This window comes from Myotis yumanensis, unplaced genomic scaffold (assembly GCF_028538775.1).
Source record: "Myotis yumanensis isolate MYYU_CA2020_CCGP unplaced genomic scaffold, mMyoYum1.0.hap1 SCAF_12, whole genome shotgun sequence".
Classification (NCBI taxonomy): domain Eukaryota; kingdom Metazoa; phylum Chordata; class Mammalia; order Chiroptera; family Vespertilionidae; genus Myotis; species Myotis yumanensis.
The window spans coordinates 44,742,360-44,757,291 of record NW_027223763.1 but is presented as its reverse complement, the minus strand read 5'-3'; the positions used below and the strand labels follow the sequence as shown (position 1 = coordinate 44,757,291).

The window sequence follows — 14,932 nt, the reverse complement described above, 5'->3', positions numbered from 1 at the left end:
CACGGAGCAGAGCCCCACTCACAGAAGCTGGATGTGCTGGGTGTGTGGGCTGCGCTGGCACAGGACTGGGGCAGAGGTCACCGCTGGGGGACCTCTGTGGTTTGGGTGCTATGATCTGCCCCGAAACCTCGAGCTTGATACTCTCACCTTCTGGCACCTCCCATGTGGCCCCTTATAAGATCCCTTCTGCGCCGAAACCGGTTTGGCTCAGTGGATAGAGCGTCGGCCTGCGGACTGAAAGGTCCCAGGTTTGATTCCGGGCAAGGGCATGTACCTTGGTTGCGGGCACATCCCCAGTAGGAGGTGTGCAGGAGGCAGCTGATCGATGTTTCTCTCTCATCAATGTTTCTAACTTTCCATCTCTCTCCCTTCCTCTCTGTAAAAAATCAATAAAATATATTTAAAAAAAAAAAAAGATCCCTTCTGCTCACACAAGGTCAAGTGGGTCCTGCTGTTGCAACTGAGAACTACCCCCTGGATAGAGCACTTTCACGGTGGTCCCTGACCAGCTGAGCCTCCCTAGATCTGTTTTCCTGACAGAGAGGAAGGGGAAAGGGAGCAGGCCAGAATGTGCAGGCCCCACCCTCCAGTGTCCTGGACAGCAGGGCCAGGCTGCTCAGCTCAGCTGGGTTATGGAGCAGGGGGGACTGGTGCGAGCTAGGGGCAGGGGTAGGGGAGAGGGGATATGTGGTGGGTCATGGGGCAGGCAAAGGTAAGTTGGATGACTTCCAGCTGGGTTTGTCACTCTCAGGTACCTTCATCTCCTCCACTCCCACCCCTCCTCTTTCTCCCTCCCTGAGGTCTCAGCCCCAGGTCTCCTCACCCTTGCTTTCCCAAACAAGGCTCGAAGTGGACAATGTGACCTCGAATGTAGGGAGCTGTCCCCAACACCTTAAAATCGTGTTTACATTAGACCGAGAATCTCCACTTCTGGAGACCCGAGCTAAATAAAGATTTACGGATGTAGAAGTCCCCTTTAGCACGACGATGGGAGTGAAGCATCAGAAAAGGCTCATGGTCCACGGCAGGGGCTTTGGAAATTCTGATGTGGGGACACAGACAATGCCAAGGAGGGAGAGGACTGACTGGCAGTGTCCACCCCTTGGGAAATGAGGCTCCAGAAGGGCACATGACCAGAATCCGCCCTGCCCACCACCCCAAGTGCACACACACGTGTGCACATATGAACATGCAGAGGCACCCATACATACATGCATAAGCATGGGAACACAGGCACCCACACATGTATGCGTGAGTGAGGGAACATAGGTACACACACGTGCACATGCAAACACAATGTGCACACACAGGGAAGGGACTGGAACAGGGAGCACCCCTGTCAGAGCTCTTCTCCCTGGGAGGGCATTGTTCTTTACTTGATTCGGAATTGCTTTCAAGTTCATTTTTTGTACCATAATAAGCCTTTTTATTTTGGTCAGAAATACTTTAAAAACAAAAACCAAATAATGTACTTTACTCCATAGATGACTGATCAATGGATAACATTGAAAACAGGACTTTAATATGTTTAGAACTATCAGTCACACATGCATTATAAAAAAAATCAGACATCATCTCAACCAGAAGATGAGAGATTTGCAAGTCCCGCCACAGAGGTGACCATCAGGAGTGCCTTACCGGTCCCTCTCAGGCTCTGCCTCTCTCATTCTGTTTGGCTGTCTCTGTCACAGGCAGACTCATTCTCACATGTATGGCTCTGCCTGTGGAAATCACATGTGTATGATCTAACAGGTGGGATCCTGGATGCAGAGACTTGGTCCACATGTCTTACATGAGAAGACCCCCGGGGTCTTTATCTCTGGGCACATAGAGACCCCTGCACCCACTTGAGCAGCTGCTCAGCTTCCCTCCTCCACGTGGACCAGGATTGGTGGATCCCATGCCCTCTCCACAGACATTAGTGGTCTCTCCAATTCCAGGCTATTTCATCACTGCTCTGATGGACAGTTTCAAAATCCAACTCTGACCAATTGTGCAAGAATTTCTGTGGAGTAACCCCTAGCGGGGGCACTGCCAGGTGCAGGTGTGCCCCTGTGGAGCTTTGGCAGGTCCTGCTCACTGTTCTCCCAGAGGAGGGGCCCTTCCCCTTCTCCCCAGAAGACCTGCTGGGGCCTCTGCAGCCTCACTTTGTCCCCAGGGTGCTCGCCACCAGCCCAGAAGCCCGCCAGTCTGACGGTGACAGTGCTCTCCCCCCAGTGCCCACTGTGGGTGTGTCCCCATCGGGGAGGTGGGGCATCTCTGACAGGTAGAGGAGTGTGCACTGTCTCTTTGGAAGTGCATGTGTTTGCCCTTTGTCCCTTTAGAAAACGACTTTCCAGAGTTCTCTGACCACAGGGAGGTCACACCTTTCTCTGGCCTTGGGTTGTGAGGAATGCTTTGCAGCTGGAGGTTTGTCTTCCCAGATTTCTGCATTTTTCTTGTTTTTGTTTTGGGCACAGGAAGAGCCAGCCTTTGCCTGACTGGCTTCTGGCCCTGAGGCCACACTGAGCACAGAGCCTCTACCTGGAGATAATGCACACACTTACTAAAAGGGCTTCTTCTTCTTCTTCTTTTTTTTTTTTTACATCTGATCTCTAATCCATGTGGGATTTCCCTTTCAAATAACAAAAATGCTATCCTATATAATAAAAGGCTAATATGCAAATTGCCCCCTCCACCGAGAGTTCCACAGGGAGTTTGACTGGAGGGCAAGGCCGGCCAGCCAACCGCCTGCAGCCCCTCCCCCTGACTGGCCTGATTGGCACTGATTGGGGCAGGCTGGCCAGACCTCACCCGTGCACAAATTCAGGCACTGGGCCTCTAGTTTCAGATAAAAAGCAAACAAAAATCTGTGAGCAGACACAAAAAGGCACCTATTGTAAGATTTCATGCATAGAGAACATCCAGAACAGGTAACAGAGCAGACACAGAAAGCAGCCCAGGGGTCTCCAGGGGCAGGAGGAGTGGGGAGTGAGTACTGTTGGTGCAGGGTTTCCTTTGGGGGATGGAACATCCTGCAACTAGATGGGCATCATGAATATCCTTCATGCTCAGCAATGGCACCGTTTAAAATACAATATATTTTTATTATTATTAAATTGAATCACCCCAGGGAGAAACAATGCATAAAATAAGAAAGAAGAATAGAGAAAAACAACAAGACCCTAAAATACTCCAAATAATAACAATTAAAAAATAAACAATTGAATAACCCCAAGAAGAAAAATAAAACATAAAAAAGAAGGAAAATAGAAGGAAAAGGTCAAGGAGGGGGGGTAGCACAACTGTTTCTGAGGGGACACGCCGAGCAGTCTCAGCCAGCGGCTCTGGAGCTGGCCCTGCTAGGTTTTCAGGAGGCAGCTCCTCCCCTGAGGCAGGACCTATGGCGGGTTCTAGGGAGGGCCCCTCATCCATGGGTGGTGGGGCCTCAGTCATGTCTGCAGGTGCCTCCCAGGCCGGCCCCGGCTCCACAGCTGCCACCAGAGAGGCTGCTGCAGGTGGCAGGACCTCTGGAGGTGCCCACGCCTCCAGCTCTTCATCCGACTCCTCATCCGACTCCTCATCCAACTCCTCATCAGACTCCTCATCCGACTCCTCATCAGACTCCTCTGTATAAACTTCAGGAGCCTCCTCTGCCTCCGGTGCCAGTGCTGGGGTTGTGAGAGGAGAAAAGATCACCCACATGCCTGCATTTTTCTGTACCCCTATCTCTTCCCCCTTCCCTAGGACATAACAGAAGCCAGAGCCTTCTAGAGAAGCCACAGCCCAGCACCCACCACAAGACGTGCTCCCCACTGACAGTCCAGCAGGTGGGTGGTCTGGAGCCAGGCTTTGTCCCTGGCCAGTCTCTGGGGGTGCTCCCCTGTGTGCCTGGCCCTGAGCCCTCCCCATGAGCTCAGATGCATCACCTCCCCAACCCACTCCCACCTCCCCCTCCTTCTCACCCTCCTGGGGCTCTGCCTCGTGGGGCTGCAGGTCCTCTGGCCCAGTGTGATTCACGTGGGCCTGGTGCTCCAGGTAGGCATCACACATTGGGAACCTCTTGCGGAACCTGGGCGACTGCAGGAATGAGTTGCAAAGTGCGATCCGCCTTTGCTGATTGAGCAGCTTCCAGGACGGAGGTCTGCAGAACCTGATGGCCTTCTGGGGAGGACTCCATCTCCGGGCACTAAAGGGCCCTGGTTCTCCAGTACCACAGCTGGCCGTATGCACTGCGGGCCTGCTCTGGCCTTTAGTATGGCCCAACTGCCCCTCAGTGGTGAAGGCGGGGCTGGGGTCTTCATTGACCAGCTGCTGTTCCTCTATGACCCGAGTTGAGCTCTGCAATGACAGTGACCAGCAACCGGTTCAGAGGCTTCAAGCCCTGCCTGGCCCTAGTCGCTGCTGCTTCTGCCCACTGGACCTTCTGCTCCCGGATCAGGCCCAGCCCTGTGTCTGCACAGACCTCCACCCAGGGGAAATGAGAGTCACCTCCAGGGCTCGGGATAGACCTCGGGCAGAGGGCGCCACCACACTCCACGTCCACCCAGCCAGCCTTGACCCGGGGTGTGAACATGACTGGTCCACTAGGCTTCTGACCACTCCTCAGCCTGTTCTTGCTCAGGGCAGGCCCTTTCTATGTGAACCCCCCTTTTACACACACACACACACACACACACACACACACACAGAGGGGACATCGGGCTGCTCAGGTGGGGTCAGAGTAGTGGCCCGGCCCGCACACAACCACCCTGGGCCTCCCTGTGTTACCTCTGGCTCCAACCGTGTTGAGGGCGACAGGGGTCTGCGCTGAGTCCTGAACCATCGGCGACTGCTGAGGAACCTACTCTCATCTCTGCCTCTCTTGTGGCCTCGGCCTCGGGACACGGGGAGACAACAGGAAAACATGGTGTCCTCTCCAATGTCTCTGTCCGAGTGAGCCGGGAAGGGGCAGTTATAGAATGTGGTGCGTGGTTACCAGGTTCTGTTGGGCTCCATCGTCAGGAAGTGAGGTCACCCCTGAGTCCCCTACCCTGAGCATCTCCTCAGACATGAGCAGTGACCTCACTTCCTGACGATGGAGCCCAACAGAACCTGGTAACCACGCACCACATTCTATAACTGCCCCTTCCCGGCTCACTCGGACAGAGACATTGGAGAGGACACCATGTTTTCCTGTTGTCTCCCCGTGTCCCGAGGCCGAGGCCACAAGAGAGGCAGAGATGAGAGTAGGTTCCTCAGCAGTCGCCGATGGTTCAGGACTCAGCGCAGACCCCTGTCGCCCTCAACACGGTTGGAGCCAGAGGTAACACAGGGAGGCCCAGGGTGGTTGTGTGCGGGCCGGGCCACTACTCTGACCCCACCTGAGCAGCCCGATGTCCCCTCCGTGTGTGTGTGTGTGTGTGTGTGTGTGTGTGTGTGTGTAAAAGGGGGGTTCACATAGAAAGGGCCTGCCCTGAGCAAGAACAGGCTGAGGAGTGGTCAGAAGCCTGGTGGACCAGTCATGTTCACACCCCGGGTCAAGGCTGGCTGGGTGGACGTGGAGTGTGGTGGCGCCCTCTGCCCGAGGTCTATCCCGAGCCCTGGAGGTGACTCTCATTTCCCCTGGGTGGAGGTCTGTGCAGACACAGGGCTGGGCCTGATCCGGGAGCAGAAGGTCCAGTGGGCAGAAGCAGCAGCGACTAGGGCCAGGCAGGGCTTGAAGCCTCTGAACCGGTTGCTGGTCACTGTCATTGCAGAGCTCAACTCGGGTCATAGAGGAACAGCAGCTGGTCAATGAAGACCCCAGCCCCGCCTTCACCACTGAGGGGCAGTTGGGCCATACTAAAGGCCAGAGCAGGCCCGCAGTGCATACGGCCAGCTGTGGTACTGGAGAACCAGGGCCCTTTAGTGCCCGGAGATGGAGTCCTCCCCAGAAGGCCATCAGGTTCTGCAGACCTCCGTCCTGGAAGCTGCTCAATCAGCAAAGGCGGATCGCACTTTGCAACTCATTCCTGCAGTCGCCCAGGTTCCGCAAGAGGTTCCCAATGTGTGATGCCTACCTGGAGCACCAGGCCCACGTGAATCACACTGGGCCAGAGGACCTGCAGCCCCACGAGGCAGAGCCCCAGGAGGGTGAGAAGGAGGGGGAGGTGGGAGTGGGTTGGGGAGGTGATGCATCTGAGCTCATGGGGAGGGCTCAGGGCCAGGCACACAGGGAGCACCCCCAGAGACTGGCCAGGGACAAAGCCTGGCTCCAGACCACCCACCTGCTGGACTGCAGCTGGGGAGCACGTTCTGTGGTTGGTCCTGGGCTGTGGCTTCTCTGGAAGGCTCTGGCTTCTGTTATGTCCTTGGTGGGAGGATGGGCACATAGAAAGTCAGGCACAGGGGTGATCTTTTCTCCTCTCACAACCCCAGCACCGGCACCAGAGGCAGAGGAGACTCCTGAAGTCTATACAGAGGAGTCGGATGAGGAGTCTGATGAGGAGTCTGATGAGGAGTCTGATGAGGAGTCGGATGAGGAGTCTGATGAGGAGTCTGATGAAGAGCTGGAGGAGTGGGCACCTCCAGAGGTCCTGCCACCTGCAGCAGCCTCTCTGGTGGCAGCTGTGGAGCCGGGGCCGGCCTGGGAGGCACCTGCAGACATGACTGAGGCCCCACCACCCCTGGGTGAGGAGCCCTCCCTGGAACCTGCCTCAGAGGAGGAGCTGCCTCCTGAAAACCTAGCAGGGCCAGCTCCAGAGCTGCTGGCTGAGACTGCTCGGCGTGTCCCCTCAGAAACAGTTGTGCTACCCCCCCTTCTTGACCTTTTCCTTCTATTTTCCTTCTTTTTTATGTTTTATTTTTCTTCTTGGGGTTATTCAATTGTTTATTTTTTAGGTTTTACTATTTGGGGAATTTTGGGGTCTTTTTTTCTCTCTCTATTCTTCTTTCTTCTTTTATGCTTTGTTTCTCCCTGGGGGTGATTCAATTTCATAAATAAATAAAATTATTGTTTGTATTTAAATGGTGCCATTGCTGAGCCTGAAGTTCAGTCACGATGCTGGGCAAGCATCACCACCGTCTAGTTGCAGGATGTTCCATCCCCCAAAAGGAACCCTGTACCGACAGTTCTCACTCCCCACTCCTCCTGCCCCTGGAGACTCCTGGTCTGCTTTCTGTCTCTGCTCTGTTACCTGTTCTGGATGTTCCCTACACATAGAATCTTAGTGCCATTTTGTGTCTGCTCACATATTTTTGTTTGCTTTTTATCTGAAATAGCATTTTTGTAATTTGAAAGGGAAATCCCACATGGATTAGAGATCAGGTGGAAAAAAAGAAGCCCTTTTAGTAAGTGTGTGCATTATCTCCAGGTAGAGGCTCTGTGCTCAGTGTGGCCTCAGGGCCAGAAGCCAGTCAGGCCAAGGCTGGCTCTTCCTGTGCCCAAAACAAAAACAAGAAAAATGCAGAAATCTGGGAAGACAGACCTCCAGCTGCAAAGCATTCCTCACAACCCAAGGCCAGAGAAAGGTGTGACCTCCCTGTGGTCAGAGAACTCTGGAAAGTCGTTTTCTAAAGGGACAAAGGGCAAACACATGCACTTCCAAAGAGACAGTGCACACTCCTCTACCTGTCAGAGATGCCCCACCTCCCCGATGGGGACACACCCACAGTGGGCACTGGGGGGAGAGCACTGTCACCGTCAGACTGGCGGGCTTCTGGGCTGGTGGCGAGCACCCTGGGGACAAAGTGAGGCTGCAGAGGCCCCAGCAGGTCTTCTGGGGAGAAGGGGAAGGGCCCCTCCTCTGGGAGAACAGTGAGCAGGACCTGCCAAAGCTCCACAGGGGCACACCTGCACCTGGCAGTGCCCCCGCTAGGGGTTACTCCACAGAAATTCTTGCACAATTGGTCAGAGTTGGATTTTGAAACTGTCCATCAGAGCAGTGATGAAATAGCCTGGAATTGGAGAGACCACTAATGTCTGTGGAGAGGGCATGGGATCCACCAATCCTGGTCCATGTGGAGGAGGGAAGCTGAGCAGCTGCTCAAGTGGGTGCAGGGGTCTCTATGTGCCCAGAGATAAAGACCCCGGGGGGTCCTCTCATGTGAGACGCGTGGATCCGATCCCACCTGTTAGACCACATACATGTGGTTTCAACACACAGACCGTCATATATGAAAACAACATGACACTCTATGTAGAGAACTCAAAAGATTCCACCAAAATACTACTAGAACTGATAACTGAATTCAATAAAGTAGCAGGATACAAAACAAAAATCCAGAAATCAGTTGCATTTATGTAGACCAATAATGATCAGAAAGGGAAACTGAGAAAATAATATCATTTACAATTACATATAAAACATACCTAGGAATAAATTTAATCGTGGATGTAAAAGACCTATACTGAGAGAATTATAAGACACTGAAGAAAGAAATCGAAGAAGAGCTGGACCAGCATGGCTCAACAGTTGAGCATCAACCTATGAACCAGGAGGTCAAGGTTGGATTCCTGGTCAGGGCATCTGCCCGGGTTGGGGGCTCTATCCCCAGTAGGGGACCTGCAGGAAGCAGATGATCAATGATTCTCTCTCAACATTGATGTTTCTATCTCTTTTCCTCTCCCTTCCTCTCTGAAATCAATAAAAATATATTTAAAAAAGAAAGAAATTGTAGAAGATACAAGTAAGTAGAAGCATATACTGTGTTTATGGATAGGAAGAATTAACACCTTTAAAATGTCCATATTACCCAAAGAAATCTATAGATCAAACACAATTCCTATCAAGATACCAATGGTATATTTCACAGAACTACAACAAATATTCCATAAAATTATATTCAACCACAAAAGACTCCAAATAGTCACAGAAATCTTGAGAAAGAAGAACAAAGTTAAATGAATCACACTACCTGAAAACAGATCATCCTACAAGTTTACAGTAATCAAAACAGCAGGGTACTGACACAAAAACAGATATATAAGTCAATGAACCAGAATAGAAAGCCCAGAAATAAACCTACACATTTATGGTCAATTAATATTTGACAAAGGAGGTAGGAATATATAATGGAGTAAAGACAGTCTATTCAAAAAATGGTGTTGGAAAAAATGGACAGATGTGTGCAAAAAATGAAACTAGACCACTTTCTTTCATCATACACAAGAAAAAAACTAAAAATGTATCAAAGCTTTAGATGTAAGACTCATAATCATAAAAATCCTAGAAGAAAACATAGGCAGTAAAATCACCGATATTTCTCATAGCGATATTTTTTCTGATATATTTATTTGGACAACGGAAACAAAAAAGAAATTGAACAAACAGGAGTACAGCAAAAGAAACCATCAACAAAATGCAAAGACAATCACTAAATGGAAGAACATACTCACCACTGAGACATCTGATGAGTTAATAATCAAAATTTATAGAGAACTTATACAACTCAACATCCAACAAACAATCCAATTAAAAAATGTGCAGCGGACCTGAATATACATTTCTCCGAAGAGGACATTCAGATGGCCAATAGACATATGAAAAGGTGTTCGGTGTCACTAATCATCAGGAAATGCAGGTTAAAACCACAATGAACTCCCTGGCAAAGGGCAAGGAGACACCTGATTGGTGGTGTTGCCCTTCTATCAGTTAGGGCAAAGCAGATGTACAGTCCTTACTTTATTCTAGCTTGATGCCTGTGTTGGTGGCTACAGCTGTTTCATGGCTGGGGCACATAAAAAAAAAACCACAATGAGAAATCATCTCATACCTATTAGAATGATTATTATCAATAAATCAACAAACAACAGTATTGGCAAGGATGTGGAGAAAGGGAACCTTGGTGCACTGTTGGTGGGAATGCAGATTGGTGCAGCCACTGTGGAAAACAGTATGGAGTTACCTCAAAAAATAAAAAATGGAACTGCCTTATGACCTGATTCCACATTTGGGAATTTATGCAACGAACCCTAAAACACTAATTCAAAAGAATACATGCACCCCCATGTTAATTGTAAAGTTATTTACACTAGCCAAGACTTGGAAGCAGCCCAAGTGCCCATCAGTAGATGAGTAGATAAAAAAGCTGTGGTACATTTTCACAGTGGAATACTACTCAGCCATAAAAAAGAAGGAAATCTTACATTTTGCAACAGCCTGAATGAACCTGAATAAGCCAGTCAAAGGAAGACAAATACCATATGATTTCATTTATATGTGTAATCTAATGAACAAAATAACAAACAAAATAGAAACAGACTCACAGATAAAGATAACAGACTGACAGCTGTCAGGAGAGGGGCATTGGGGTGTGTGTGTGTGTGTGTGTGTGTGAAAAAGGTGAAGGGATTAAGCAAAAATAAAACAAAACAAACCTCATAGACACAGACAACAGTATGGTGATTACCAGAGGGAAACGGGGGGGGGGGGGGGGGTAGGAGAGGTAGAAGAAGGTAAAGGAAGGCTAAATGATGACAGAAGATTTGACTTTGGGTGGGGAACACACAATACAATATGTATTATAGGGTTGTACACTGGAAACCTATATAATTTTATTAACCAGTGTTACCCCAATAAATTCAATAAAAATAAATAAAAAGTATTGTATTGATTTCGAAAACCTTGAAAACGAATGGAGAAACATTTACAGTGGCTCTAAAAGGTATTCATTTCTTTGTGAAAAGAATTTAAGTTAATCTGTGTTCTGATTGTGCTTTCTAAAATTGAAATGTGTTCAATAAAACTAACAGAAAAGGTAAGACCCATGTTTTGTTCGTTTTACAAAAAGACTTCTGAACCCTCAGGGGAGGGGTCATCAAGGACTAAAGAGCGTAGAAAACTATACTCACTGCCTCCAGGAGCGAATGAAGCCCAGGCACTGCCTCACAGCACACCCTGATGGCAGAGAAGACCTCTCCACCTCGCACCCCACAAAGACAAGCTGCAGATTCCTCAGAAAAACCTTCCCACTGCCCAGTGGGCTCTTTTTTCTTTTTCACCCACCAGAGCAGCTTGCCTGGGCTCAGCACCGCAGCGAACAACCCAATCTGGACATGGACATCTGTAGCTCACATCGTCACCCATGGCCCAGCTGTGTTTCATGCTCACAGGGCAACTTGGGAGACACTGTTTTTGTGTGAGTGCCTGTGTGCTCTGGGGAGGGATGCCAGAGAGTGAAACTTGGGCTGCAAACCACCTGACCTCAAGAGAAAGAAACGATCTGACCCCTAGCAGGACAGCTACTACTTCTAGCGGGCCTGTGCAAGTTCACACGGTGCTTTCACAAGCATGGGCTCATGTGAGTTCCTCATCACCTGCTTTTTCCAGTATCGCAGGCTTGGAAAGCAGCTGTGGATTCTCTTTGGCTCTCACTCTGCAAGTTCCTCTCTTCCTGGTCAGCAAGTCCCATGACCTAAATGTAACTGGGGCAGTTTGGGTGGTTGTGTGACTCTTCTGAGGTCTGCACATGAGTGGCAGAGTGCTGTGTAGCCTGTCAGTTTTGCTGGGTTCCTGCTTCCATGGATTTTCTTGCCCTGGCTCTGGACAGGGTCTTGGGCTTCTTTAGAACAGAGGGTACCCTTCTGTGAAGACTTCTGGGCCAGAGGAGGAGTCACAGGAGTTATTTACAGAGCTGGGGTTGGATGGGGTTTTATTGAGTCTGGTTCTGGAACTGTCGTCTCCAATCTATGGCAGGAAAAACAGTTCCTTCTGTGGGCTATATCACCCTGATTTCTGTGGTACCTGACTTTGGAGGTAGGAGACGTTGGTTAACACTGGTGTGTTGAAGCCGAAGGGAAGAAGTGGCTGGGTGCATAACAGAGCAGTGCATGTTTGCCCTTCCTTGCTTTTTAGTAGGCCGTGGCTTCCCCCAGCAATGGCAGGGGCCAGCAAACAGGTCGCTTTGGAAGGACATCTTGGGGGAGTCTTGTCAGAGCTACAGCTCCACGTGTTGTGGCAGGTAAATACGTTCTGTTCTTGTTGACCCCACTACTGAAGTCCTTAGCCTTCCTGGCTGAACCCACAGCCGGGAGAACTGAGGCAGCCACACTCCAGGGACACGGAGTCCCCTGGGGCTCAGGCTTTCTAAGAATAGTTTCTCAGCGGAGCCTGTTAAGTAAGTGTCCTTGTGTTTTTCACTGGAGACAGCTGACTGCCTTCCTATTCCCCTCGCCTTAGGGTGGGAGTGATTTCCTCATCACTTGCTTTTCCCAGTGTAACTAACTGCTTTTTTCTAGTAGTTTCTGTCTTCCTAGTCAGTGAGCCACATGACCTACACATGGCAGGGGCAGGGTTGTTGGTGCTTGTGTGGCTCTTCTGAGGCCTGCAGATTGCTGGCCTACCCCTAACTATAGTGGCTGTGGTGGCCTGGAGTTCGAGACTGTGAGGAATATGGGTAACTGAGGTTGAGACTGTGAGGCATATGGGTAACTGAATACTTACACTTTCAGATTGGTGTGTCTTTTTTATTTTATTTTATATTTTATTGATTTTTTTACAGAGCGGAAGGGAGAGATATAGAGAGTTAGAAACATCGATGAGAGAGAAACATCGATCAGGTGCCTCCTGCACATCTCCTACTGGGCATGTGCCTGCAACCCAGGTACATGCCCTTGACGGGAATCGAACCTGGGACCCTTCAGTCCGCAGGCCGACGCTCTATCCACTGAGCCAAACTGGTTTCGGCTGATTGGTGTGTCTTTAACCGAGCATTCTAGAATGTTTTAGGGAACCAATTTTGGGCCTGAAGGACTTTTATTTGCCATGTAGTTCCTAGGTCACCCTGGTTAGGGGAGGAGACTGTCCCTGAGACCCAGGCAGAGTTTGGGGCCATGGATGCTTGTGTAAAAGACAGGTGTCACTCAACTTCCAGTCTTGTGTCTGAAACAAACTTGCCTTCTTGAGTTCATCTCAGATAAAGGGCACCTTAATTGATTTCCTTTTGGGATCAAATATCTAACATTAAAAATATAATCCCAGTCCAACTGGCGTGGCTCAGTGGTTGAGCGTTGACCTATGAACCAGGAGGTCATGGTTCAATTCCTGGTCAGGGCACATACCTGGTTGTGGTCTTGATCCCCAGTGGAGGGCATGTGGGAGGCAATGATGATTCTCTCTCATCATTGTTGTTTCTATCTCTCCCTCTCCCTTCCTCTCTAAAGTTAATATATATATATTCCCAGTGAGACCTGTCGCTTTGGCCTGGCCTTGCCTTAACTGTGTGGCCTTGACCAAATTACTTAACCTTGCTATACTTCAGTGTCCTCATCATTAAAAAGTAGAAAGTAATGATGTACAACTACCTCATACGTTTGTGGTGAGGAAAAAATCAGTTAACATATATAAAGCTCTCAGAACAGTACCTGGTATGTACTATTCTGTGCTATACTAGTACAAAAATTGTTATTTTTTCGCTATTTGAATCCAGAACAGAATGTGAAATAAAAGGGTGTCATGGCAAAAGCCACTCAGAGCTTCCATTTCTCCATTTTAAAATGAGGTGGTGATACCAACCCAAGTGTCCATCAACAGATGGATGAAGAAATGTAGCATATGCACACAATGGAATGAATATATATATATATATATATATATATATATATATATATATATGACTGTCCGACCGGTAGCTATGATGCTCAATGCAGAAGCTGCCGAGCTGCAGTGACTTGGCAGCTGTGGTTCTCAGGTGATGCACCCAGAACCAGAGAAGAAGGAGCCCTATTTCAGGGTATGTCACCCGAGAACCGCCCTCTCGCAATCTGGGACCCCTCGGGGGATGTTGGAGAGCTGGTTTTGGCCAGATCCCTGTAGGTCAGGTTGAGGGACCCCACCAGTGCACAAATCCGTGCACCAGGCCTCTAGTTCAGTCATAAAAGGAATGAAGTGCTGACACGTGCTACTTAATGGATGAACCTTGAAGACCTTATGCTAAATGAAATAACCCAGACACAGAAGGACACATATTGCATGATTTCACATATGTGAGCTTTCTAGAAAGTCAAAATCAGAGACAGAAAATAGCATTGAGGCTGTCAGGGGAGGGGGCGTGGGAAATGGATAGGTATTGCTTGATGGTTACCGTTTCTGTTATAGTTACAGATGAAAACGATTTGGAAAGCGGTAGTGGTGATGGTTATACAACAATGTGAATGCACTTAACGCCACTGAACTGTACACGTAAAACGAGTTAAAATGGCACACTTCATGTTATGTGTATTTTACAACAAAAAAATTAAAAATGACAACAGAGGGAGAAATCAGCTAACTTTGAAAGAGAAGGCGCTTGCTGTAGACATGGTTTATCAGGAAAACACTGAGCTGTAATGACCTTGGTCTGAAAAGTCCTTTCCAGTCTTAGCCTCCTTTCCCTCCAGCACTTCCATGCCCTTTGTTTCCTTCATGACACATCTTGGGACAAATCTCCGCCCCGGCCCCCCCCCCCCAACCCCCTTTCTGTTCCCACAGCTCTCCTCCTACCCTTGGTGCTACCTGCCTCAGTCTTTCTCAGGTGCCTGCTGCCCTACAATATACTTGTGTGCGGCTGTTTGTCAACTATGTCTTAACCCCTTGACGACCAGGGACTGTATCTTCTCTCGCTTTTATGCTGCTCCCTCCATTCAAGTCCTAGACTCAGAATGAGTCCGAATGGGTGCCTGAAGATGATCCCCCCAGAAGTCCTTGCCACTAGGAACTAAAAGTACAAAGGGCCTGGTTGCACCACGTTCTGGACCTAGGTTTTCCAAACTTTTAAAACTTCTACTTTACTCACTAACACATACATCTTACCTTGCAACCCAGAAAACACACACACACACACACACACACACACACACACACACACACACGTAGTTTCATGAAATGACACCATTTTGTGGTTAAATCTTAGATTTCTGATTAGGTTTTAAAAAAATGCTTGTAGTTACATTGATTTTTGTGTGTGTCTGTAACATTTTGCTTCTTTAAATTGTCCATTAAAAATGAAAAAAGAC

At 49.0% G+C, this 14,932-nt stretch overlaps 1 pseudogene; it reads left to right on the top strand.

Moving 5' to 3' along the window:
- The first annotated feature begins 9,539 nt into the window (after positions 1 to 9,539).
- Positions 9,540 to 9,682, top strand: LOC139021347 (small nucleolar RNA SNORA48; annotated as a pseudogene).
- Positions 9,683 to 14,932: the final 5,250 nt, after the last annotated feature.